Source organism: Carcharodon carcharias, chromosome 5 (assembly GCF_017639515.1).
Source record: "Carcharodon carcharias isolate sCarCar2 chromosome 5, sCarCar2.pri, whole genome shotgun sequence".
Taxonomy (NCBI): Eukaryota; Metazoa; Chordata; class Chondrichthyes; order Lamniformes; family Lamnidae; genus Carcharodon; species Carcharodon carcharias.
Genome location: NC_054471.1, coordinates 72,718,207 through 72,746,145, shown reverse-complemented (window position 1 = coordinate 72,746,145; position 27,939 = coordinate 72,718,207). Strand labels below are relative to the sequence as shown.

General features: G+C 43.4%; 1 protein-coding gene across 3 annotated transcripts in view; it reads right to left on the bottom strand.

Annotated features, from left to right (window-relative positions):
• pex7 (peroxisomal biogenesis factor 7) overlaps positions 1-27,939 on the bottom strand; it is a 172,826-nt gene that overhangs the window by 110,040 nt on the left and 34,847 nt on the right. The window lies entirely within an intron of this gene.

Sequence of the window (27,939 nt, the reverse complement as noted above, 5' to 3'; positions counted from 1 at the left end):
GATTAATATTCTCAATTAATATGGGTAGAGGGAAGTCATTCAAAAGTTGAGATTTGGCTGCTAATATCACCTACATTAATTTCTGGTCTATTGTTCTTTTGAATCTTTCAAAAAGATTTATTTTCTCATATTGAAAATAAAACACATTGCAAACATTTTCTAAAAATTAAAATGCACAAAATTAGGTTTGTAGGAATGGTTTGCTAATTCTGTGCAATGTGTTAGGCCTAGGTGGCTACCACCAGTGTGGAGTTAGTATTATGCTCTTATTCATTAACAAGGGGCATAGGGCAGGAAAGTGGAGTCATTTAATGTAGAAGTTCAGCCATGTTTTTATTGAACGGCATAACAGGCTCAAGAGGCTGTACAGCCTTCTTCTGCTCCTATTTCTTGTGTTCCTGTGTCATTGTCAGTAAAAAAAATTCTCCTTCTCTCAGTCCTGAATTTCTTATACTTAATCTTGTATTAAAGTCTCTTCCACCTTGACCCCTTAATAATTAGGAACAGTCTGTTCAACCCAATCACTTCATAATCTCCTGTATTCTAATGAACTGAGCTCTGTTTTTTTAAACGTTTTTATTTTCATATTTCCAAAAGATCAATGGAGCACTTTTAGAAATACAAGTTCACATTACACTGGAGAGGGTGGCGTTCTAAAGACTCAATAGGCAACCTTTTCAAGGGGTTCTCACACAGCCTGTCTTTAATCTGCTCTCACCTAATACTCAAGTTACATTGCTACTAGGCACTCAAAATTGCTTTCTAGTGATTTGGTAGTAAAATCAACCTTAGTTTTACTTTGTGCAAAATTTTAGTTGTGATATCAAAATGGTCAGGTAGAAGATACAGATCGAAAAGGATTGGTAATAGATCTAGGGCAAAGAACATTAACTGGTTAGACAATCTTTAAGAGAAAAAAATAGTAAAAAGAACAGTGGAGTTGACAAAAATGTGACGTGATAATGAGTGCATAAGGAAAGGTTTCAATTCAAATGGACTGAGACCCACAAATACAAAGTTGGGGAAGATCTGTAAAGCTACAAGTACAAGTTCTGCGACTCTTACTTTTTTCTTTTACATAAGCTATTCAGCCACAGGACATCAAGGGGAAATATTTGTCTTCACTGCAGCTCTGTAATCTGGTGCAGTGGAATGACTGATTTTCATTCTACCTAAGTTATCCAATTTATATTTTTCACTCATGATGTTGTTAGCTGATGATGTAATTACATTGTATCTGGCATGGCTACTCTGTGTATGTGATTTTATCACCACTTTATAGGGAGATTGGCAGATTGATTTAAAAGTAAACACAACAGAATGGCACTTTCGACCAAGCTCCTAATTCTAGCCTATAAATAAAACAGGCCCCTGAAATCATTCCAGTCTCCAGGGTAAAATTTGTTTCATGTCTCATTCCTCTTATTGTGTTTTTCCAGTTTGACCTTTTCTTCCTCCTCTGTTTATCTTTCAGAAGCAGAGGAGCTCATCAAGTGCATCATTTCAATCACAGGTCATCGTGAGCCTATCCAGATTAAGAAATTCTCATTTACATCAGAATACAAAATGTATGAACATAACTGAACAGAGGCTTGGAGTTTGTAATGCTACACTTTTCCCTTGTTACTATGGATAACCTCAGTGATAACAAATATCCTGGCAAAAGGCCTTTTAACCACAGTGGAATTGATAATGTCATATAATTCTATATGTGCTAAAAACATGCACTTCTTATTGAAGCTATTCAATGGGAGCTTTGACAGTAGCCCAGAAGGGATTACCCGACATGTTGTTAGAGGCCGAACCAAAGAGGAATTTACTTCAGGTGTTGAAATAACATGTCAATACTCCATTCAGTTAACTATGTGTTTAGTTCCAAGCCAGCAAGGGACATACATGACACATTTCAGAACTTTCCATCATCAGAAGAACTTGCTCTTTAGGTACCAATGGATATTCGTTTTAAACAGAGACCGGTTATGTTTGTTGGAGGATAGCATAATGATGCCATAATGGTCTTCTCATATTACCAGAATCAAGTACTAACAAATGCATGGGAGAGGAGGCAGTGGGAAAAAAGGAAAAAGGACAGTTCTACCACTTAGAACTTGGGGCATGAGCGTGTAATGTTGGGGTAGGATGAGGCAGGCACCAGTCCTGCCTGGCTTGAGATTTCACTGGTGATTCTGGCACTACACATGACACAAAATTAAAAAAATCAGAGAAGAATTGACTCTAGAGGTGACAGAGGCATACAAGAGAATTTAATTGATGGACGGGCTAAGGTGAGGTCTCTGATTTGTCAGAACTGCCTCCTCGCCCTACCTGTGGTGGAGATCACGGTGCTGTGGGTTGGACCTGCCTTTGGGCAGAGAACTCAAGAAGAAGAATACAAATACAAGTTGTTGCTGGTGGTTGCAGAACATATTATGAGGATGAAAGTAGACAGTCTTTGTGATGGGAAGAATATGAGTTGTTCAGCTCAGGAACAAACATGGCAAGGTAGTGCTTTCTTTGCATACTGCAGGTATTTGTTCCCTTCACATAAAAGAAGTAAAATTTACCTAATATTTATACATAAGGAGCTAAAAACAGCACATCTTTAATAAGTAAAGTAAAAATGAAATAAAAATTGATTTATGCTTCACCTCGTTTTAAATATTTAAATGCCAAAAAAATCTAGCTATTTTTACTGCTTCTCTCAGTGCCTTCTCATTAATGTATATGAGTGGAGGACAAGCAGGGTTTCCAAACGCCATGGGGAGAATTTTCTCCCTGTCAGGCAGGCTGGTCAAAAGTGGGCACGGGTGGGCGCGGAGCCGATTGCCATCTGCAATCGGCTGCGTGCTGCCATTTTACATGGGCCGACCAATTAAGGCCTGCCCAGCGTAACGTGTGCCTGGTAGCGCTACCTGTGCGGGTGGTGGGAGGAGGGAGAGTTGGGGCCTGCGCTCTTTTGTGCATGTGTGTGAAAGAGCGCAGAAATCTCCCTGAGGCAAAGAGCTGCCTCAGGGAGATTAATTTCATAATAAATCATTGAAGAAAGGAAAAAATAAAATTATTCTGACATGTCCCCTCATGTCACATGAGCTGGGACATGTTTATGAATTTTCATGAAAATTTTTATTGAATTAATAAAACCTTCATGAAACCTCATCCAGCCTGTGGATGAGGTTTCATGAAAAATGCGAAGGCTGCCTGGGCTCTTCACTTGCCCGCCAACCTTAAGGTTGAACGGGCAGCCCTGATAATTACTTTAATTAGTTTATTAATGGCCTTAACAGGCCTTTGACAGTTCAGCGAACACGCAGCCGACTCCGGTGTGCGCCCGTCGAACTAAAGACTGGGCCCGCCCCCGCACACCGAACAGAAGATTCTGCCCCATATCCTGCCAATTTTGCAATTTGTAGCCTGCAACTTCTTCAGCTGACAGTGATAGCTCTGGGAAGCCACATCAACTTTAGGCTTTTGAATCATACAAGAATCCAACAAAAAAATGCATCAGGATAAGTTCAAACACAAAAAATAATGTTACTCATTCCATGCAGTGTTTGTATATTTTTACATTACAAGCCTGAATTAAAGCACTAATTCCTTAGCTGAGTGGAAAATGTATGACTTTTTGGAATACTATGTACAGTTTTGATTTCCTTACTTGAAGAAAGATACAATTGTGTTAGAAGCAGTTCAGAGGTTCACTCGACTCATTCCTGGAATGAGGGGCTTATCTTATGAAGAAAGGTTCAACAGGTTGGGCCTGTACCCATTGGAAAATAGAAGAATGAGTGGTGATCTTATTGAAACATTTAAGATCCTGAGGGGACTTGAAAGGGTAGATACCAGGAGGATGTTTCCACTTGTAGGAGAGGCTGGAACTAGGGGACACAGTTTAAGAATAAAAGGTCTCCCTTTTAAGATGGAGATGAAGAGAATTGTTTTTCTCTTAGAGAGCCATTAATATGTGGAATTCTTTTCTCCAGGAAGCAGTGGAGGCTGAGTCATTGAATATATTCATGGCTGAGTTAGGCAGCTTTTTGGTAGGTAAGGGAGTAGAAGGTTATGGGGACACAGACAGGAAAGTGGTGTTGTGACCATAATCAGATCAGCCATGATCTAATTGAATGGCAGAGCAGGCTCAAAGGAATGATTGGTCTACACCTGCTCCTCGGTCCTATGTTCCCACATTCCTATGACTTTGGCCAAAATGATTTCATGAAGACAGTAGCATTATACCATGTAGTACCATGTTTTCTTCTATTGCTGCAGTGCAACTTGTGTGTAACTTAGTCTCTCTCCTTGTAACTATGGGTGGAATTTTCTGCTCTGGAGACTAAGTGCCATGGTGGGTGGGAAAGGCAGCATAATTCCTACCAGCCGATGTGGCGGGTTTCCCTGCCAGATCATCAACTTTTCACCTCATTACTTATGCATGAATGAGCAGCATGTCATATCTCATGGCGTAGTGGGTTGGGATTCGCTCGCCCCACCATTTCCTCATCAGCTCATATTTCTGGGCGCCATATTTAAACGGCACTCATGCACACATCATTTTCTGCAACCCAGGACTTGTCGTGGCAAGCAACGGAATGGCACCAAGAATAGACAAGCGCTGTGCCCTGAAGCTCAGCAACAAGGCACTGGCGGTACTCCTCCAGGGAGTTGATGACCGGCAGGAGAGACTTCACCACCATGAAAGGAACCAGAGATCCACCAACCTCACCACCAAGGCTTGGGAGCAAATCACCAGGGTGGTCAGCAACTACACTCCTCAGAATAGGGCTGCTCTCCAATGCAGGAAGACGATGAATGATCTCATCCGTTCCGCCATGGTAAGTCAACCTTCTCCTCATTCTCAACCCACACTCTCACAAGACCATCAGGCATTCGCAGGGTTACAGTCCACAGGGATCTCACACACCACCAGAACAAGGGACGAATCGCCAATGAATCTCTCACATACACTCTTACATCATCATGCCTTGTCACATCCTACACAAGTCATGTCTTCAGTCCTTACCAGGTCCACTCAGCACACTCAGAAGGCATACATGCTTGTCATACGCTTTGGCATCCGTCCTGCTCACAATATATCCACTGTCTTTATGCAGGAAGAGATTGCTCACAATAACAGGAAGAGATCCCAGAACGGAAGGGGAATGTTGGAGCTTAGGACACTCACCCCACTTTGAGGAGCAGGCAGCAGAGCTGGCTGGTGAGGACCGGGACCACTCCTGCGCTGAAAACAAGGATCGATATCTTGTGGTTTTTTATAATCTTAGCCCCTTTATTTTGGAGCTATGAGATCAGATGTATCCCCCCAATTAATTTCAACATCAGCCAGAGGAAGCCAGACTGTTAAACGCTTTTTTAGATCCAGTGAATCTAACTTGCCGCTTAGCCAAAGGAAGAAAATCACCCAGGAGAGTTATCTTCCTCCCAATAGTCTAAATTTAATAATCTTTTAGCTAGATTGTTATGTTCCCAAATATTATAAGGGCCTGGGTTAACTCCTCAGTAAACATTCGCCCAACATTAAAAGAGCAAGAGATGGGTTCGCTGAGTGTTTGATACAGAGGTTTTGGTGAGACAATTTAGGTTTTAAGATAAACACAAATTTGTTACAATAGGAAAGCATGCGATATGGCGGTTGCACAAGGAGTATAATTCATAAAGCTAACCAAATCGCGAAAAGAATAGATAAAGTTCTTTTTTCTATGTGAGAATCCAGCAATAACTTTACTTGGTTACAAATGTAAGAATGTAAATATACAAATAAGTCAGTGACTAAGGATATAAGTCAGCAAATAAGTAACTAAGGACATCATCAAATATTAAAGCAATATTATCTTAATCTCCGAATGAGATTTGCTAGGTTCAGAACAGATCTGAAGTCAACCAAATGGGTCTCCCTTACGAATTTGAAGATTTAAGTTTGGTTGAGATATTTATAATGAATTTGGGGTTGTATAAATATTGGTACCCATGGAAGATGTTCATTTGTTGAAATCATAAACCACACCTAATTGGTATCCTATATTTTATGAAAGGACCACCTATTATAGTGAAAGTGTCAGAGGAGAGTGCGAGAGGACAACCCTGGGACAAGCAGTCAGCAGCATGTAGAGGAGAGTGTGAGAGGAGGACCTAGGTGATTGGTGAGTATCTCTTCCGTGTTTCTACTGATTGGCCAAGTGGTTTAAATCAGGAGATGTTATTACAGCTAAAGAGTACACTTAAGAAATTCACTTTTAAAATATTAAACATCCAAATTAATTAATTAAATAGAATTGAGATGGCTGGGCAGGTGATGTGTTGCAGCTGTATTATATGGGAGCTGGTGGACGCCAGTGCAATCCACGATGACAACACCTGCTACAAATGTTGGCTGCTTGAGGAACTTCGGCTCAGGGTTGATGAGCTGCAGTCCGAACTGCGGATAGTGCAACACATCAGGGAGGGTAAGAGTTACCTGGACACTGTTTCAGGAGACAGTCACACACCTTAGATTGATTACATCAAATTTGGACCATGCTCAGGGACAGGAGGTTGTGACTGTGAGTGAGGTAGTTATGGGGATCCAAAGTTTAGCTTTGGAGGAGTGTCAGCCAGTGCCCTTGTCCAATAGATACGAGTTTCTTGTCCCCAGTGTGGATAAGGGCATAGGCTGCAGGGAGGATGAGTGAACTGACCACAGCACCGTGGTACAGAGCACCATTCAAGTGGGGGGAGAAAACAGAAATGTAATAAGGGATAGCACAGTCAGGGAATAGATACTGTTCTCTGCAGCAAAGGCAGAGAGTCCCGATGGCTGTGTTGCCCACCTGGTGCCAAGGTTAAGGACATCACTTCTGGGCTGGAGAAGAACTTGGAATGGGAGGGGAAGGATCCAGTTGGCATGGTCCACGAAGGTACCAATGACATAAGGAGGACTAGGAAAGAGGTTCTACTGAGGAACTAAGAGCAGCTTGGAGCCAAATTAAAAAGCAGAACCACAAAGGTAATAACCTCCGGATTACTACCTGAGCCACGTGCAAATTGGCGTAGGGTAAGTAAGATTAGAGAGGTAAATGCATGGCTCAAAGATTGGTATGGGAGAAATGGATTCCAGTTCATGGAGCACTGGCACCAGTACTTGAGTAGGAGAGAGCTGTTCCGTTGGGAAGGTCTTCATTTAAACCATGCTGGGACCAATGTCCTGGCGAATCATATAACTAGGGTTGTAGATAGGACTTTAAACTAATTAATGGGGGGAGGGTTCAATTGAAGGGAAGTTTAAAAAATCAAAAAGAAACAAGAGAGCAGAGGTGCAGGGTAGTGAAGAGGTGAATGATAATCAAAGTATAACAGGAAAGGGCAGAAAATAGATGAGTTGATAGCACAAATAGAAATAAATGAATATGACTTGATAGGTATTACAGAGACGTGGTTGCAGGGTGACTAAGACTGGGAACTTAATATTCAAACGTATTCGACGTTCCAGAAAAATAGGCAAAAAGGAAGCGGAGAGGGGTAGCTTTGTTAATAAAGGAAGGTGTCAGCGCGGTGGTGAGTAGTGATATAGGTGCAATAGATCATGATGTGGAATCAGTTTGGGTAGAAATAAGGAATAGCAAGGGGAAGGGGTGGGAGGTGTCAATAAGCCCTCAAAGAATTGCTGCACTGTAGGACACAGTATAAATCAGGAAATAATGGAGTGTGTAAGGAGGGCACTACAATTGTCATGGGTGATTTTAATCTGCATATTGACTGGACAAATCAGGTTGGCAAGGGTAACATGGAAGACGAATTTATAGAGTGCACCAGGGATTGTTTCTTAAACCAAAACATTACAGAACCTACCCGGGAACAGACTATTTTAGATCTAGTGATGAGGTGGGATTAATAAGAGATATCGTAGTTAAGGATCCTCTGAGGGATAGTGATCACAACATGGTAGAATTTCAAATTTCAAATTGAGGGCGAGCAACTCAGGTTTCAAACCAGTGTCCTCAACTTAAATAAGGGCAATTGAAGAGGTATGAAGAAAGTTGTCTAAAGCTGGCTGGGAAAGTAGATGGATGAGATAGACGGATCAGTGGATGAGCAGTGGCAGACATTTAAGCAGATATTTCATAACGCTCAGCAAAAACTTATCCCAGTCAAAAATAAGGACTTGATGAGAAGGCGGAACCACCCGTGGTTAACAAAGACGGTCAAGGAGACAAAGTGGCGAAAACTAGTGGTAGGCCAGAGGGTTGGGATTTTTTTAGGAACCAGCCGCGGATGACTAAAAAGTTAATAAAGAGAGAGAAAATTGATTATGAAAGTAAATTGGTAAGTAATATAAAAACAAACAGCAAGAGCTTCTACAGGTATATAAAAAGAGTGGCTAAAGTGAGCGTGGGACCCTTGAAGGATGTGACTGGGGAATTGATAATGGGGAACAGGGAAATGGCAGATAAGTTAAAACAATATTTTGCATCGGTCTTCACAGAGGGGGACACTATGAACACCCCAAAGAAATCAGGTAAGCAAGGAGCTAGTGGGAGAAAGATCTTATAACAGTTTCTATCAAGGAGGACAAAGTATCTGAGAAACTAATGGGACTAAAGGCAGACAAGTTGCCAGGACCCGCATCCAAAGGTTTTAAAGGAAGTGGCTGCAGAGATAGTGGAGGCATTGGTCGAAATATTCCAGAAATCACTGGATTCTGGGAGGGTGCCAGCAGATTGGAAAACCGCTATTGTGGCGCCCCTGTTCATGGAGGGAGGGAGACAAAAAGCAGGAAACTATAGGCCAGTCAGCCTAATATCTGTCTTTGGGAAAATGCTAGAGTCCATTATTAAGGAAGAAATAGCAGGACATTTAGAAAAGCTTAACGCAATCAAACAGAGTTAGCATGGTTTGGTGAAACGGAAATCATGTTTGACAAATTTGCTAGAGTTCTTTGAAGATATAACAAGCAGAGTTGATAAAGGGGAACCAGTAGATGTAGTGTATTTGGATTTCCAGAAGGCATTTGATAAGGTGCCATATAAAAGGTTATTGCACAAGATTGGAGCTCATAGTGTCGGAGTTAACGTATTAGTATGGATTGAGGATTGGTTAACACAAAGAAGACAGGGAGTTGGGATTAATAGGTGTTTTTCAGGTTGGGAAGACATAACTTGTGGAGTGCCACAAGGATCAGTCCTAGGGCCTCAATTATTTACTATCTATATTAATGATTTGGAGGAGGGGACAGAGTGTAATGTATCCAAATTTGCTGACAATACAAAAATAGGTGGGAGGGCATGTTGTGATGAGGACATAAGGAATCTGCAAGGGGATATAGGTTGAGTGAGTGGGCAAAAAACTTGGCAGACAGAGTTTAATGTAGGAAAGTGAGATCATGCACTTTGGTAGGAAAAATCACAAGGCAGATTATTATTTAAATGGAAAGAGACTCCAAAAAAATGCAGCACAGAGGGATCTGGGTGTTCTTGTGCATGAAACACAAAAAGTTAGCATGCAGGTGCAGCAAGTAATTAAAAAGGCAAATGGAATTTTGGTCTGTATTGCTAGGGGATTGGAGTTTAAAAATAGGAATAGGGAAAAATAGGGAACTATACAGGGTGTTGGTGAGGCTGCACCTGGAGTACTGGGTCCAGTTTTGGTCCCCATATTTAAGAAGGGATATGCTGGCATTAGAGGCAGTTCAAAAAAGATTCACTAGGCTGATTCCTGGGGTGAAAGGGTTGACTTATCAAGCACGCTGAACAGGTTAGGCCTTTATTCATTTGAGTTTAGAAGAGTGAGGGGGGATCTTATTGAAACATAGAAGATTCTGAGGGGGTTTGACAGGGTAGATGTTGAGAAGATGTTTTCACTAATGGGGGAGTCTTGAACTAGGGGACATAATTCCAGAATAAGGGGACATTCATTTAACACTGAGATGTGAAGGAATTTCTTCTCTCAGAGGGTGGTGAATGTCTGAAATTCTCTACCCGAGAGTTGTGGAGGCTAGATCACTGAAAGTACTTAAAGAGGGGGTAGACAAATTTTTCAAATATCGGAGAGTTGAGGGCAATGAGGAGCTGGCATGAAAGAGGAGTTGAGGCCTGGGGCAGATCAGCCATGATCTTACTGAATGGCGGGTAGGCTTGAAGGGCCGATTGGCCTACTCCTATTTCTTATGTCCATTCAATTTCTAGGAGATGTTATTTTGAACTTATTCCTAAAGCTGGACCTGACGTTACATTCATGTTGGTCAATGTTGCTTAGTCAGGTTCTTGTGTCCAACAAGGTGATAAAACTTGGGGTCTAGTGTTTTGTTTACCTGTTTTGCGCCTCATTTATAGGAGCTAGCATTGTAGCTTATGTGCTAGTGTCTTAGCAAGGAATTCGGAATACCTTTTATTTTAGGCGTTGTATTTCTTGTCAGTAACTTCACATTGGTATGAAGGGAGTTGACCGTGCTCTGTTTGCAGGCTAGTTTTGACACCTGTTAAAATATGTTTTACTGCGAACTTACCCAAAGTAATTTTTAAACTAATATTATTTGACCTTTTGCCTTCATAGTCTCCCAATAAACCAGTGAGGCCCCATCATCTCCCCCCACCCGCCAAAATGGAGTGCTATTTAATGTGGGTGACTATCTAGCCAATCACTAATTATCTCTTATCTCTATTACAGCCACCAACAAGGAGGGGAGACATCGCCAGCTAGCCCATCAGCCCCAGCCCACCTTGGATGATGATCCTGAGGACCCACTGGATGTCAAGCCATCACTGTGTTCACCTGCACCCTCCACAGCGCAGAGACACATACCTCACTGTGACCTAGTTTTAGAGAAGGCTCGGGGTCACCATCTGGTGAGCACAGCACAGATTGGGATCCACAGCAGGCGGAGGCAGGGACAACCAAGGTCACGACACTCAGAGACTGCTGAAGGCCAGGCTCCTGCTGAACCTGAATCTAATGATGAGCCTCTGGAATCAACCCTCAGAGAGATATTGGAGCTCCACAGACAGGCAGGGGTGCAGCAGCAGGGTTGTCAGAGGCCGTCACCAGATTAGAAGAGGGCAGAGGAGTCAATCCATGTTCTGTCCGATCTCATGATGCTGACGTGACAGGGCATCGAGGTCACCATTGGAAGGGTGGCGACCGCCATGGAGATCTTGGTCTAGCAGTTTGTACCAGATATTCGCTTGGACTTGCAACCATCGCTATAGCCATGAGTCAGACCCATCAGTGGCTATGTGAGAGGGGGAATGGGGCATCTTGATCTCTCTCAAGGAGCCCCTTCACCTTAAGGAGTCAGGGAGGGGCTCTTGGGCACCCACAGGGAGAAGGAGCATCAGCTAGACACCTTGGACCAATCTACTCGGGACTCTTCTGGTGTGTCTAGCCGCTCCAATTCCCCTCTGCCTGCGACCCAAGCAACTCCAGCTGCTCAGGCCAAGGAGGGTGCACCTACCCCACAACAGGAGACCCAACGCAGGCCCAGGGCCTCAGGCCTCCAGACAACACCCACCAAGGTCACCACAAACAACAGGACATAGCAGTCAACAGGCTGCCTTCACCTCTGCTGAGGATGTTAGGGAAGCACCTAGAGATAGCGGTAGGGTAAGAAAAATTAAGGAACATTGAGAGCACAAAGGTGGTATGGGTGTTCACTCACTTTATATAATTTGCACATATATTTTGCTTATTTGAAATTTTCATCTAGTGAATGGTTCTTTTTTCTGATGCAATGCTTCAAGGCAACACAAGTGTAACAGGTACCCATCCCCACCAACTATCTCTCATCATATCCCTCAGGTCGATGGTGTCTTGCACAATCTCATTACAGTGAGTCGCCTTTCTGTCCACTGCAGCGACATGAGCAAAGCTTTCTGCTCTAACAACATGGTGGTTGGCAATGCATCTTTTAGACTTGCGTCAGAGGATCATATCATGTGGGCTCATGAGTATAAATTTTGCAGCTTGGCTTATTCTCCTGATGCTGCTGCACTGAAGACTGGTCTACGTGGATCTTATAGGTTTTAATGGCAACCCACATCAGAGTCAATCTAGTTCAGTACATCTTCAAACGGCCTCCAAGTAAAGTCTGTCAGTGTGGGTGACATTTCAAGTAATATTCAGGGACCTGTAGTGTCACATTATGACTGTGTACACAGCTAGACATCACTATAGTAGTTCCCATTCTCCACCTGCATGATGTAAAACTATGGACCTACCTAGCACTTGGTGATTCCTGAAATGTCTGCTAGATGGCAACGACGATGTGAGATCAGAGGTATGTGTCTAAGCTCCTGATGCCGGACTATTAAATGGGAGGATGCCGACTCTGGACCTGAAGGTCTGGCTAATGTGGCTTGGCATAATCCCTGAGCCAGCTCTCCAATGGCAATCGGCATGGTTATCTGATTGTGACAATGCCAACAAAGTTATTGGCAACAAAGTTACTATGTAATGCCAAAAGGCAGTGTCGAGATTGACTGGGCCACCTCACACCCAGATGCCAAGGCAATGCTGGACGTGAAATTGGGAAGCTTCATACGAAGGCTGGGTCATGAGTTCTTGACAATGATCAGACAAGGGTGCTGCTGAAGCTCTCTCTGTGCACACAAAGCTGACCTGACTCACAGGCTCGCATCCATGACTGAGTAACAGATCACTGCGTCCTTAAGAATGATCTCATGCTGGAGACTCAGCATGAGGATGAGGCCAGAACATTATTCATGTATGAGGCTTGGCCTGTGGAGAGATGCCACAGTCTGGATTCAGAGCAGAAATCAAATGTACACGTGAGAATCAGTGATGGATGATTGTCTCTCGAGGCGCCTTGCAATGCTCCAGGCGTACTGCCATGAGTGCTCTGGGGTTTGCAGTGCCGGTTCTGCCTCTTGGAGGCTGTCATAGGCAATGATGCTTGAAAAGATTGCACCATGTCGAATTTCTTCACAGTGAGTGCTGGTGGAGTTCTTATCCCATAACAGAACGGCCACAAGCTGCAGAGGCTGCCTAGCTTTCCAAGGATAAGGCCATCATCATGCAAGATTGTGACTACTCATTCTGAGATTGATGACCTTCATTGAGCTGCTGAAGATAGCAAAGAAGTATTAATGTTGAGCCTGCATGAAGGGCACAGGTGAAAGATGCTTGTATAAGATATTCATCTTCAACATCCTGGAACATTGTGACTATAAAGATCTCACGGGCACAACTGCTATGTCAGGCCGATGCTATGGCCTCTTCCTCTGGGGCCTCAACATCCTCGCCCTCATTGAGCTTATCCCTCGCGACATCATCCTTATTGGAGGAGACGTGCAGCTCCTCCATCTCTCCATCTGGCAACTCATCTCCCCTTTGGAGCATCAGGTTGTGTAGAGCGCAGCAAACCACAATGATGCAGGACACACTCTGGGGAGAGCACTGGAAAGCGCTGCCTGATTGGTCCAGATATCAGAAATGCATCTTCAGCGTGCCAATGCTCTCCTCAATCAAGGAGCATGTCGCGGAATGTGCCACACTGTACCCCTCTTCTGAAGCACTCTGTAACCACCGAACAGGCATCATTAGTCACGCTTTGTGTGGGTAGCCTTTGTCTCCGAGAAGCCAACCCTGGATACACAGGGGGGCCTCGAAGATCTGTGGCACCTGCGAATGGCTCAAGGTGAAAGAGGTGTGCGAGCTCCCCAAGTGTCTCGCAAAGATCTGCATAATCTGCTTTTGGTAGTTACAGTTCAGCTGCACGTTGAGGGAGTTGAAGCCTTTTCCATTGATAAATCATAGTGGCTGCTGCCAGGGTGTTCTTAAAACCACATGTGTGCAGTTGATGGCACCCTGCATTTGTGGAAAGCCGAAGATTGCTGCAAATCCCACTGCTCTGGCAACATGGTTAGCTTCATCCAGGGAGAGCTGGATGTAATTGTGTGCCTTACTGAATAGGGTCGCATGCATTATGAGCAAAGGATTGTGATATTCTGCAGAGATCCCCTGTGAAGCCTTGGAACAAGCTACTCACAAAAAAGGTTGAGTATGACAGCCGCCTTTAGAACCATGGGCAATGGATGGCCTCCCAGGCTGTGGGACGTCAGATCCTCCCAAACAATGTGGCAAATGTGAGCCACCACATCCCTTGCCAAGCAAAGGCTGCTATGGTATTGACCCTTGCTCATCTGCACCCTGTTGTGTCAAACGCCTCTTTGGAACTGGTCTCTCCGCCTCAACTTCAACTGGTCCATGTTCCTCTGGGTGAGGTTCTTCCCTTTGCCCTGACTGATAGTGACAGGCCTTTCTTCTGATCCTCAGCTGCATGAGAGCCATGAAAAAGGCAGCTTTACCTGCTGCCTCCATTGTGCACTCCCCCTCTTCTCTTTGGGAAGATTGAACTGAGACATGATTGAACATAACCCTGCGATGATCACCCTCCATTCAGTGTGAAGCCATTGGGCTGCCCTCATTCTAGGCATTCCATTCCCAGATCCTTCCTTGCACAACCTTAAGGATGACTGCAAGCTGCCTCCCACCAACCCCACCCCACCTCCAAACGCCCCTGGCATGACAACGCTTTCACAAAGGGGGTTGGATGTGGTGAGTACAGCCAGGCACTATCAGCCTCAGTCAGGGCACTGTCCTTTGAATTAGACTAGAGCCCAAACTTGCATTAATGTAATGACTGCCATCGTGTAAAGCCTGATCCTCTCAGCTGCGATGTGTAGGGATCTTTGGAGCATTTTGCATTTGCTCTTTAGCCATTGCCCCTTTACAGTTGGATCTTCCTGAGCGTTGCACATTCCTCTGAGAGGGAAAAATGGTCATTCAAACCCAATCAACATTTGACCCTAAACAGTTATGGATTCTCTCAAGAATGCGCCCCATGAGTTATGGTGCCCAAACCCTTCAATTGGCATGAGTATTCCCAGCATGCCTCAGCCTAGTCTTGCTCTCCATGTCCTGAATTTAAGATTAGACGGGTGCCCCTTCAGTCAGCCCAAAAGTACAGTAGTCGACTCCTCCCACAACCCCTCAGACCCTTCCCCAGCGATTTTTTGCCTAGGTTATTTTTCAACTACGCCATTCCATGGGATGTAGAAATGGTGCTGCTCCACATCTACAATGAGACCAGCTTCCAACCCCCTCCCCACTCTACACCTCCGTGACCATCCAAATCCCTCCAATCATCCTAGAAGAACATTTACAAATTTCCATCCCTCAGATCACTCTCCTGCCTCCTCCTCTAATCCAGGAGCCCATCATCATTCTTGTATGTACCATATCCTCCTCCCAAACCTTTTCCTGCTGATGTCCCGATGCCCCATGTCGACCTCACCCCTCCCCATCTTGAGGTCCTCTGCACCTGCCGAGCACCAACGACCTCCCCGCCCAATGAGACCATTGAGTACACCTCCCCTCCCCCCTTAGTTACCAGTTCCCCATTTACAGCCTGCAGATGCCTCCCCTGCAGCCTGGTACCAAGCCACCAACCCCCAGCAGCAGAATGTGTAAGGGACTGACCATGCCCTACACACTATACTGTGTAAGACCAACAAAACACGGGGGGGCCCTCTCCCTCCCTGGACTGGGACCAGGACATGTGTGCCAGGCACAGCCTTGTAGCATAGTACGCACTGCCCCTGGACAGTCTTTGCATTCTGAGCCTGCCCCAGGACTGACTTAGACTTATCCTCCCACCCATGCTCCTATAACACCTCTCCCACAGTCATGTGCCTCCGTCATCCTTCCCTCCCGTGCCCCAGCCAAGCCCATTCCCCAGGCATGTGTCTCTGATTACCCCTACCCTCTTGTGCTTCAGCCAGCCCCAGCACTCCTCAAGTCAAGCATGTGCCTTCCAGCCCCTTCCCTTGGCTCTATCTAGTCTCACAGCCCACCCCTCCAGTAAATGTGTACCTTCCAGCTCCCCCTTTCCCTTCCCGCTGGTCTTGCCAGAGCAGCTGCGAGCACAGCACAGTGAAAGATAGGCAAATGCTGCGTGCACAAACCTCGAAGTCGCGCGAGAGAAGTGCATTTCACGAAGTACACGTCCGTTATATCCGGTCGTGATTCACGGCCGTCCAATTAGCCGCCGGCATAGCCATTAGGTTTGGAGTGGAGCCGTGATTCCAGCGAGCTTGATTTTTAATGAGCATTCACGAGGTGCAAAGACATACAAATGGTACCCGACACAGCGCAGCAGGCAACACGCCCTGAAACTCAGGAGTAGAAAATTGCAATCGTTTCCTTGCTGGTGGGAAACTGACTTTTGGCCGCACTCCGAGTTTTTCGGTCCGGCCCGCCATGATGCCCGCCGCTGGCGGGACCGGAAAATTCCACCCCATGTGTCACTGTTGCACCTTCCACGGGTCAATTAGAGATTAAACAGACCTTTCTTAACACAAAATTTTGAAGTTTGACTCACGAAGTCAATTAAAAGATATTTCAGTGCTTTCCTGAGGTCAAGCAGGAGCTTGGTGCCCAGATCAAATCTTCAGGTTAGAAGTTGGAACTGGTTTGCTCTTTAAAGAAATTATGACATGTGAAACAGAAATTTGCATTTTATGCCATCTTTTAAATTTCTCTTTTTGGGACCCACCTGAAACTATTGGCAAATTCTAGAAATTCCCTTGTAAAAACTTATTACTACACAAACACACCCCAGCCCAACTTCCAAAGAATGTCAAAAATGGTAAGGATAACGGTGTTGTCATTGCACAACATGCTTTTTATTAGCGTACAACAGCAAAAACAACACGCAAATGAATGTTTAGACAAAATGCACACGGCTAGCTCCAGACAAATATCAGATAACTGTATTAACTCATGGCCAAGCCTGGTTTGAAAACCTGTACATTATATATTGCCGAGTGAACAGCTGGTTTAAAAATAAACGTAGCTTTGTTCCCTGCAGGTTGTAGGTTTTTAAGGAAGCTAGTGTTATACCAGTTCTTTGGAAAAAAATTTGCAGAACAGACATTATCTACATTCTAAAGATTCACAGTCCAATCACAGCCAAAATTTAAATTCAGAACTTGGGTTTATTGCTGTTGATCTGTTTATCACACCAGCATGACTAAGACACTATTCCTGCCATTTTAGATAAAGCACTTTATTAAGCTTATTTGACTGGGTGAAAGCTAAAACCGAATCCCACAGAAAAAGTACATTATCTAAAGCGTGATGAAAAGCAGATGGGAGTGAACTTCATGGCCTGCAACAGGCTCTCAAAATCTGCAGGTCACTGCTTACGTGCTTCTGGTTTTAACGCCATCCATTTTTAAAGCACTGAGTTCAACTACATATTTACAATAGATATTTTTCCACAGCACATTACAGATTTTGGGGTGGTTGAGGGGTCAGAGAAATCACAGGGTCAAATTTCACAACATCTAAGCTCTCAAGACCCAAATCCACACCAACTTATTTTGCATGTTTTAATTACTGTCTTCTCTTTTGAACTAAAGTGTCACTGCTATGATAAAATGTCCTTCACTGCAATTTTTTTATACAGCTGCCTCCATTAAATCATGATCCATTGACCAGCCACAATTTTATATAGTTACAGAAAGTGATCAAGTTTGCATAGTTTGTTTTGAGTTTTCTTAGTGAAAATTTAATCCAATTTTCTTCTTCTCTTAGGTAGTCTCTCAGGATTGAAGATGATTTGCTTTCACTCCAGTTCAATGGGTTCTCAGATGGCTGATAAGTCTAATGTGTGATCTGCAGACTCTGCTACATGCAGAGGAGGTGGTGCTTGAAGTGATGGATGGATGGGTTGTTTGCATGTTTGTGCTCTCCCTGACACCTCAACTCTGTCTCTGCACGTTCCTGACAAAGTCTCTCGAGGTGTTCAGTCTCTTCCTGAAAGAGCCTTCTCCAGTTTTGTCGGTCACAAGCCAGGGACTCCCATGAATCAACAGGGATGTTTGAGGATATCCCTAAAGCATTTTTGCTGTAATCTTGGGAAGCTCCTGCCGCGACTCAGTTCCGAGTAGAGCAGTTGCTTCAAGGGTCTGGTGTCAGGCATACAAACGACATGTACTGCCCAGCAGATCTTGTTTCGAGTCATTAGCACCTTGATGCTGGGAAAGTTGGCTTGGGAGAAGACACTGCTGTTGGACGGCCTTTCTTGCCACCAGGTTTGAAGGATCTTGCAAAGGCACTGCTAGTGGTACTATTCCAGTGCTTTGCGGTGCCTGCAGTAGGTTGTCCAAGTCTCCAAAACATAAAGGAACTCTGGGTCACTGCTGCCCAGTAAACCGTGGTCTTAGTCTTGGGTTTGAGATCCTGGCCTTCAGTCTTGGGTTTGAGATCCTGGCCTTCAAATGCTCTTTTCTTCAGTCAGCCGAAGGCAGAGCTGGCACATTGGAGGCGATGATGAATTTTGTAGCCTATAACCGACCTCGCCAAGAGGGGGCTCTAAAGAAAGGGAAAATGATCCACATTTTCCAGGCTCTCACCGTTGACCTTGATCGCCAAGATGTTTTGCAGTGGGAGGCGGTTAGAAAAGAACCTTCGTTTTCCGGTGTTTAGGGAAAGTCACATTTGCCTATATGCATCAGAGAAGGAGTCAAATCCAACTACGCTGCAGTCAGTGGTGCCAACTACTCTGGATCAATAACTCAACCCAAAACTGAATATCAGCACTACAGGGGTCCTCAATGAAGTACTTAAATGATGAAGTTTATATGTACACCACTCTTTTCTTACCTGCTGAATTTGTTTGTCTATTTTGATACTGGACGATTGTTACATGTTTGCACATTTTTAATCTGATTACTTGGTCTACTTTCAATGTAAGACGCAATGTAATTCAGGCTTCAGGCTGTGAACATATTTCTTGAGTAAAATACCTTTATTATTACAGTGAGTGAGTGGAGTTGAGGAAGGTCAAAGTCACAAACCAGCGCATGGGGGGGGGGGGGTGTTGGTTGGGGGGGAGGTGGCCAGTGAAGATTGTGGGAGCATCGAAGAAAGTAGCTGAGAAGAGGTTGAAATGATACAGTCGTCTGTTGCATTGAGAAAGAGAGAGGAAATGGGGTGAGACGAGTGATGGAAATTAGGTCTTCCTCTTCTTCTTCCTGGTAGCCTAAGACCAGATTGGAAGATGCGGTGGTGAAAGAATTGAATGCAGTGAGATTGGAAGAGGAATGAGTGACTGACAGGAGGAGAAGGAGAAGGGCGATCAACTAGTCTTGTGGTGACTCCAAGTAAAATGGGAGAAGCCGAAAGAAGTAGAAGAAGCTCATGTTGAGCCAGAGAATTTATGTGCAAAGCATTGGATACAGCCTGGGTCCTGGACAGGCAGTTCGCTGATGAGAAATTATCTCAGGGTTTAGCAGTACATTGCAGGAAGATGGGCTCCTAGGTGTATGGGCATTACAAAGAAAGATTCCTTGTGTAACACGTTCAGTAACAGGATCCTTAGTCATTGGGAGAGGCATCCCAGGTGAAAGAAACAACTGAAGATGGGTAGGGTGGAGGCGAAGGTAGTTTCAGTTGTAAGCACTGAAAGGACAATCTGAGGGTTTGTAAGCACTGGTAAGGGAGATGGTCCTGAGATCAGGAAACATTGAGGAAAGATGGAAAGGAGTTTTGGAGAGTCACTAGGATCTAATGGGAAGGGAGAGTCAGGAATCAGGAGAATGAACGCCAAATTGGCCTTGGTCCTTTTTGGACTATCTCCTTTTGCTGTGATCTTGCTGGTCAGCTTCATCTCCAAATTTGCTCCTTTAGTACAGTCAGACATCACACCATTTTTCCCATTGCCAGTCGGCTCCTGTATTTAAATTTCTTCCCTCAAGACCTATATATAGTCTTATATCTATGGCATAAATCTCCGTAACAAATAAAAGCTACTTCGTAAATATTCATTTCCAAATTCTAAGCTTTAGATACAAAGAAATTTCTTGCAGGCTCCAAAAATGGTTTAAAACCAAAAGCACGATACTGGAAGGTATCGAACTCGGGGAGAGAGACTGTGAGGTTTTTAAGCAAATTGATATAGGGAATGGTGAGGTATTGGAGGTGTTGGCAGGCTTAAAAGTAGACAAATATCCAGGTCTGGATGATTTGTGTCCCAGACTGCTGAGGGAGGCAAGGAGATCGCAGTAGCTCTGACCTAAATTTTAATTCCTCCCTGGCCACGGGGGTGGTGCCAGAGGACTGGAGAACAGCTAATGTAGTTCCGCTATTTAAGAAGGGTTGTAGAGATAAGCCAGGGAACTATAGGCCAGTGAGTCTCACGTCAGTGGTAGGGAAACTATTGGAGAAAATTCTGAAGGAGAGAATCTATCTCCACTTGGAGAGGCAAGGTTTGGTCAGGGATAGTCAGCATGGCTTTGTCAGAGGGAAGTCATGCCTAACAAATTTGATTGAATTTTTTGAGGAGGTGACCATGTGTGTAGATGAGGGAAATGCAGTTGATTTAGTTTATATGGATTTCAGCAAAGCCTTTGACAAGGACCCACATGGAAGACTTATAAAGAAGGCAAATGCACATGGGATACAGGGTAATTTGATAAAGTGAATTCAACATTGGCTTAGTTGTAGGAGACAGAGGGTGATGACAGAAGGATGCTTTAGTGACTGGAAGCCAGTGTCCAGTGGCATACCACTTGGATCTGTGCTGGGTCCCTTATTATTTGTCACTTATATAAACAACACAGATGACAATGTGGGGGGTAGGATTCGTAAGTTTGCGGATGACACAAAGATTGGCCGGGTGGTTAACAGTGAGGTTGAGTGTCTTGGGCTAAAGGAAGATATTGACGGGATGGTCAAATGGGCAGATAAGTGGCAGATGGAATTTAACCCTGAAAAGTGTGAGGTGATACACTTTGGAAAGAGTAATTTGACAAGGAAGTATTCAATGAACGGCATGACACTAGGAAGTTCTGAGGAACAAAGGGACCTTGGCGTGTGTGTCCATAGATCTCTGAAGGCGGAGGGGCATGTTAGTGGGGTGGTGAAAAAGACATATGGGACACTTGCCTTTATCAATTGAGGCATAGATTACAAAAGTAAGGAGGTGATGTTGGAGTTGTATAGAACATTGGTGAGGCCACAGCTGGAGTACTGTGTGCAGTTCTGGTCGCCACATTATAGGAAGGATGTGATTGCACTGGAGTGGGTGCAGAGGAGATTCACCAGAATGTTGCCTGGGATGAAACATTTAAGTTATGAAGAGAGGTTGGATGGACTTGGATTGTTTTCGTTGGAGCAGAAAAGACTGAGGGGCGACCTGATCGAGGTGTACAAGATTATGAGGGGATTGGCAGTGTGGACTGAATATTGAGTTCAACAATTTTAGATCATGAACTCTCTCCTCCATTCCCACCCCCTTTACGATCCCCCTTTTTCCCAATAATTTATATAGATTTTTCTTTTCCTATCTATTTCCATTATTTTTAAATGTATTTCCATCCATTGTTTTATCTCTACCTTTTAGCCTATTTCGATCCCTTCGCCCCACCCCACCCCCACAAGGGCTATCTGTACCTTGCTCATCCTGATTTCTACCCTTAATGTCACCTATTTTCACATTCCTTAGATAATATCACCACCTTCAACATCTCTTTGTCCTTTTGTCTGTGACATCTTTTGGTTATGTCCACCTATCACTGGCCCTCTATCCAGATCTACTTATCCCACCTCCCTTAAACCAGCTTATATTTCACCTTTTTTCTATTTTTCCTTAGTTCTGTTGGAGAGTCATATGGACTCGAAACATTAACTGTGTTCCTCTCCGCAGATGCTATCAGGCCTGCTGAGTTTTTCCAAGTATTTTTGTTTTTGTTTTTAATTATTTCCACATTCTTTGGATCATCAATCTGTCTTTTATATTTCTAATTTCTCTTACCACTTATGCTATTGTCAGTTCTATCATTTAAACTATCTTCAGTAGAATAAGATTGTGCATCCTCTGATTCAAGGAGCAATATTGCACATTATGAAAAAATTACTTCTATATTTGTTCATCCACATTGGTTGTTATTGATGAGCTGTATGCTTTTAGTTATCTAAAGAATATCTTTAGTACTGTCTGTTTTCCATTAAAAGCAACTTGCACATTATGAAAAAATTACTTCTATATTTGTTCATCCACATTGGTTGTTATTGATGAGCTCTATGCTTTTAGTTATCTAAAGAATATCTTTAGTACTGTCTGTTTTCCTTTAAAAGCACTTTTTCCACAAGTTTCTTAAGTTCCGAGAGGTCAGGGGAGCTTATGGCTTGCAGAGAACCCTACGTGGATAACTCTATGCAACACATCAGAAAGCCTTGACTTTGTAGAACTTAAAATACTCTGTAAATCTTGGAAGAAGATACACAACCCTAATTACAATCATCTAAAACTGCATAAGCTTTTCATTTAATCGGAGACATTTGTCTTTCCTTTCAGGAAGTCAAGACAAATTCAGGACCAAATTAATGTTAAGAAAAAATGAATGCTTTGTTCTTCAAAATCAGTGCTGAAGACTGTGAAAGATGCATGCTTTAAATTTTGTTACTATTTACACACAAGTATTAGGCTAATGCAATGGATAAACATCTATTTAAAACGAATTTGAGATTAAAAGTTAATATAAAAACAAATCGTGCAGAGATGGTGCCACCATGTGGTATCCCAAAAGTAAAGCAGAGAGCCTTACAACACTAGCATTTAAAGAGTGTCATTAAATCAAATTTATGAAGTCCAGTCATGGACTCCATGCAATTTAAAATCAACAGATTAATAATCACAAAGTTCCAAGATGATAAAGCTGGTTTCCAGTGCGACTCTATCTGGCTGACTTGATGGATCTTGTAATGTACGTGTAAAACTCATTTAAAATATATTGCATTTTTCTTCCTTCCAGTAGAATGTAAGGATCCTCCTTCTGCACTAATCTTCTGGTTTATGATGGTCACCGCCTGGGTTTCAAAAGACTGATAAAAAATAGCCCTTTCTAGTTCTTTACAAGGTCTTTGAGCTCTCCCCATTCAGGCCTCTGCAGATTCTGGATTTTCTTTGCTTCACTACTGATAGCAGTGCCTTCAGCCGCCCAGACTGTAAGCTCTGGAATTCCCTCCCTAAATCTCTCTATGCCTCTCGCCTTCTTTAAAATCATTCCTAAAATCTACTGCCTTTGACAAAGCTTTTTGTCACCTGTCCTAACTCTTTATGTGTCTCAGCACATTTAGAAAGTACAGACAAAGTCAACATGGTTTTATGAAAGGGAAATCCTGTTTTATTAGAGATTTTTGAGGATGTAACTACTAGGGTGGATAAAGGGAAACTAGTAGATGTAGCATACTTGGATTTCCAAAAGGCATTTGATAAGGCGCCACACAAAAAGTTAAAGGCTGGGGGTAATTTACTAGCATGGATAGAGGATTTTTTTTATATTCAGCATGGGATGTGGGCATCGCTGGCTACCCCAGCATTTATTGCCCATGCTCCATTGTTGACTATACTGAAGGCTGGGATAGTTAAACATTTGTTCTTTTTTAAAATTCATTCAAGGAATGAAGGAGTCGCTGGGTGTGCCAGCATTTATTGCCCATCCCTAATTGCCCTTGAGAAGGTGGTGGTGAGCTGCCTTCTTGAACCACTGCAGTCCATGTAGCATATGTACACCCAGAGTGCTGTTAGAGAGTGAGTTCCAGAATTTTGACCTAGGGAATCAAAGGATATGCAAATGGGCGGGAAAGTGGAGTTGAAGCCCAAGATCTGCCATAATCGTAATTAATGGCAAAGCAGGCTTGACGGGCCGTGTGGTGTACTCTTGTTCCTCTAGTGTTCTATTGACAAATTCTGTTAACGTGCCCATGAAGCACCTTGGCCATTTAGGCCCAAATAAATGCAAACTGTTTTAGTTGCTAAATTTTTGCAAAACAAAGCTTTTCTTTCATCAATAATTCCTTTTTTCACATTTTCTAAATTTGACACCCGGTTATTTGTAATGTTGTTTAAATTCCTGATTCTCCACTTTCCTGCTACTTTTGAAGAGGGGAAGGTGATAGCTCTTTTCCAGGTCCTATTATTCTACCTTTCTCTGACTGCTCTCTAGTCTGCTGTTCTTCATTACCATTTTTGTTCTGGCTCCTGGTGCCTTCCCCTCCGATTCCAAAACAATAGTAAATAGAGTTTCTAAATTCTAAAATGGCTAATTGTCAAAATTATTATTAGTATTAATATGTATTGCAATACAGAATGAATAAAGACAGGAATCACAGAATATATACAGTGCAGAAGGAGGCCAATTGGCCCATTGATTCTGCACTGGCTCTCTGAAAGAGCATTCTACGTAGTCCCACTTCACTGTCTTATCCCCATAACCTTACACATTCTTTCTTTTCAGGTAGCAATCCAATTCTCTTTTGAATACCTCAATTGAACCTGACTCCACCACCCTCTCAGGAAGTCTGTTCCAGATCCAACCCCTCTGGGTGAAAAAAATGTCCTCAGATCACTTTTACTCTTTTTGCCAATTATTTTGAATTTATGCCCACTGGTTCTTGATGTTCTCTTGTGTGGGAAGTGTTTCTCACTACTTACCCTGTCCATACCCCTCAGGATGCTGAATACCTCTATCAAGTCTCCTCTCAGCATCTTTTAATCATTTGGTGACTGGGTTCATTGATGCAAATTTTATTTTCAACACAGAGTTCGGACCATTCGAGAAACTTTGGTCTTTCTTCAATGGCAGCAAAACACCATTACAGATTAAACAATTTCAGGTCATAACCATTGCTTCCACTTTTCCGGACAGAAGTTACTGGTAATGAATCCGCATTAGTCATTTTCAGTTCCCCTAGACCACCCCCCCCACCCCCACCCTTTTCCATTTCTTTTATTATCCCATGACCAGCCACTTTTACCTTGCACCATTATCCCTTTTGTCAAGTAATTTCTAAAGACTTCCAATATAGCACAGACCTTCTCTTTTATTCTTTCCTTTCCTTGCCCCTTTACCTGTCTCTTGCATCAAACCTCTTACATCGCTAACTTTTTCCAGATCTGATGGAAGCTAATCAACCTGGAACATTAGCTCTGTTTTGCTTTCCACAGATGCTGACTGATCTGTTGAGTATTTTCAGCATTTTCTGTTGTTATTTCAGGTTTCTGGCATCTGCAGTATTTTTTTTTGTGTCACAGGTTAAACTTGTGGGATACAAGGTGTGTCCAAATAGTTCTCCTTTGAAGAGAATGAGGTAGCATTTACATAATGACTTTCACAACCCCTAGATGCCTTAATAGCCAATGGAGTATTTCTGAAGTCTGGTCGTTGTTATATAGGAAACAGAGCAGACAATGTGTACAGATAGATTCCATAAACAGGAATGAAATAATGGTCAGACATTGGCGGGCTTTCAGGAGGGGGTGGAGGGGGAGTGTGCAATTGAAGGGATGGGATTCCCTCTGGGTTCCCACCCACCCCGACCCTGCCTCGGACGGACTGCCCACCCTTGCCCCAATTGAGGCTTCAACGTTTAGGCTGACAGGGGGATTTACCTGGCATGGGGGAAGCCCGAAAATGAAGGAGCTTAGGACTCGGAAGGAAAGGGTTGGGGGGCCTCCATCAGAAGCCCCCTTCTGACTTTGAGTATCCTCCCCTTAAGGTCCAGTGGCTGCTGGCCCTCCCTTTGTCCTTCTCCCACCCTCTCCCATGACACCCCAATCACCCAGTTTCCACACCTCCTCCCCCTAGGCCTTACCTACCCTTACTGCCCTGAAACCCCGTAAACTTACCTTGCCATCCAGTCCCGGGACTTAGGCTCAGTCATCTTCCTGAACTTCATCTTCTGTCCACTGAATCTCCTGTCGCTGCAGGAACTGGAGAACTGCCAGCCAATCAGATTGGCCGGCAGCTCTCTAAGGCGGGGTTTCCTTCCGAGTGAGGGGCAGAAGTCCAGCCTGCAGCCAATCGATGCTCATTCGAGGCAGACTTGGTGGGGACGTGTTCCCTGTTGACTCTTCGGATGGCAGGAAGGGAAACCCCGCCATCTAAAATATTTAGGCCTCTGAAGGATAAATATTGGGGTGAACTCCTCTGTTTGAAATAGCACTATGGAATCTTATACTCTTGCCCAAAAGGACAGATGGGGCCTCGGTTGAGGGTCTCAGCTGAAAAATGGAACTTCCTGACAGTACAGCACTCCCTCAATACTGCGCTGAAGTGAAGTCTAGATTCTGTGCTCAAGTCTCCAGTGTGGAACCTGAACAAACAATCTTCTGTGTATCCAACACATATATGCAGATCCTATATCCTCTCGAACACACTGAACACCTACTTATACCACCCTTACATCAGCACAGCGGTGCAGAAAGCCTTACCGATACCTTTCATCACTTGCAGAGTCAACTAATCCAATTCTCTTCTCACCAACCTCCCAGCCTTCCCTAAACATCTGTCCATTCACAGCTCTGCTGCCCGTATCCAACGTGTCCCATTCATCCGTTCCTACTGTCCTCATCGATTTACTCTGGAAGCACTGAAAAACTGATAGCCAATTTAAAATGTCCCCCCCCCCCCAATTTAAAATCTCTTTGTGGCCTCACCACCACCACCCCCATCCCCTATCCATCATCAACAGCACTAAAACAGCCCTCCCTCCTAACTCTCTGTTCTTTTGAGTCAGCCCTCTCGTGCATCTCCTCCAAAGGGCTCTGCCTCTCCTCCTTAAAATTCTTTGATTGTGTCCATTTTTTGATTATGACCTTGAAAAGCATGTTTGTGTGCTTTTCTACATTAATGGTGCAATATAAATGCCGGCTGCTGTTGCGCAACAAGGTGGCAAGACACAAGCTCAGTTTCACAAGAATGGGCTCTGATCATGTTCCTTCTTTCAGAAAGAGAAGCTGTGCTGAAAGATGAAGAGAATGGTAAAGCACAGAAACAGGAAGGGGGAGTAAAAAATCTGCCAAGGAAGAAGAGAGATAAAGATGGCAGATGAGAAAACAATGCAGGAGAAAAAAGGAAGCTAAGAGATAGCAAGGTTAGTGAGGAACCATCTAACATGTCGGAAAATTAATATATTACAATTTTTCTAAGCAGATCTTTTTATATTTGCTAGATGCTCCACTGACTAGGCGAACACAGTAAGCTATTCTGCAGACAATCTCCATAATAACCTGGAAAGCATGAACTTTGGAATTTTATGTGTTAATATGCAAAATATGTAGCAATAGAAATTTTTTAAAAATTCTGCCAAGGATCATTGTGAGAATAAAACAGACTTCACTCCTACTATAATAATTCTGATAGTGGAGTTTAACAGTTCTGGTAATAAGAAGTGCTTATGTTCTCCTATATGGAAAATCAAGTGAATCATACTGTGATTAAAAATTTGCTGTTTTCAAATTGCTGTTCACGGTAATTTCTGTATAACTATACCAAAAAAAAAGCAATCAGATGGAATACTTACTGTGCCCTGAAAAATGCAAGGAACTTGCATAAAATCTAGCAACATAATTATAAAGAAAGGCACAACTTAATTATTCACTCATCATCAGTCCTCAATCTGAGGGGTGGGTGCAATGAAAGCTCGTGTAACTGCTTCTAAGAGGGCTATGGTAACAAAGTAGTCTTCCCATATGGTATCCAAACATTCTCCCAAAAGTTATCAAAATAAACAATGGTTTTGTTTGACATACGTGACTATAACCTCTTAAAAATTAAATTTAAAAAAGGTGCAATATAATCTACAAAGAGATTAATGGATATAATAAACACAGACAAGCTCAAGCAGGTACTCTTCATCAAAATGCTGACAGGAGTTTGAATGCAACCAGATTTAGGAATTTCTTGGAACTTTAACTAAAATCTGTAAGTGTTTCACTCCAGCTCTTCATTACTGAGCCTTGTAATTTCATACTGCGGTGCCATAGTGATGCAGCTCATAGAACAAAGTTAACTGCACATTACAGGGAAATATTGTGTAAAATATAATTCTATACATCCAAGGGTAAACATAACTTACCTGAAAAAC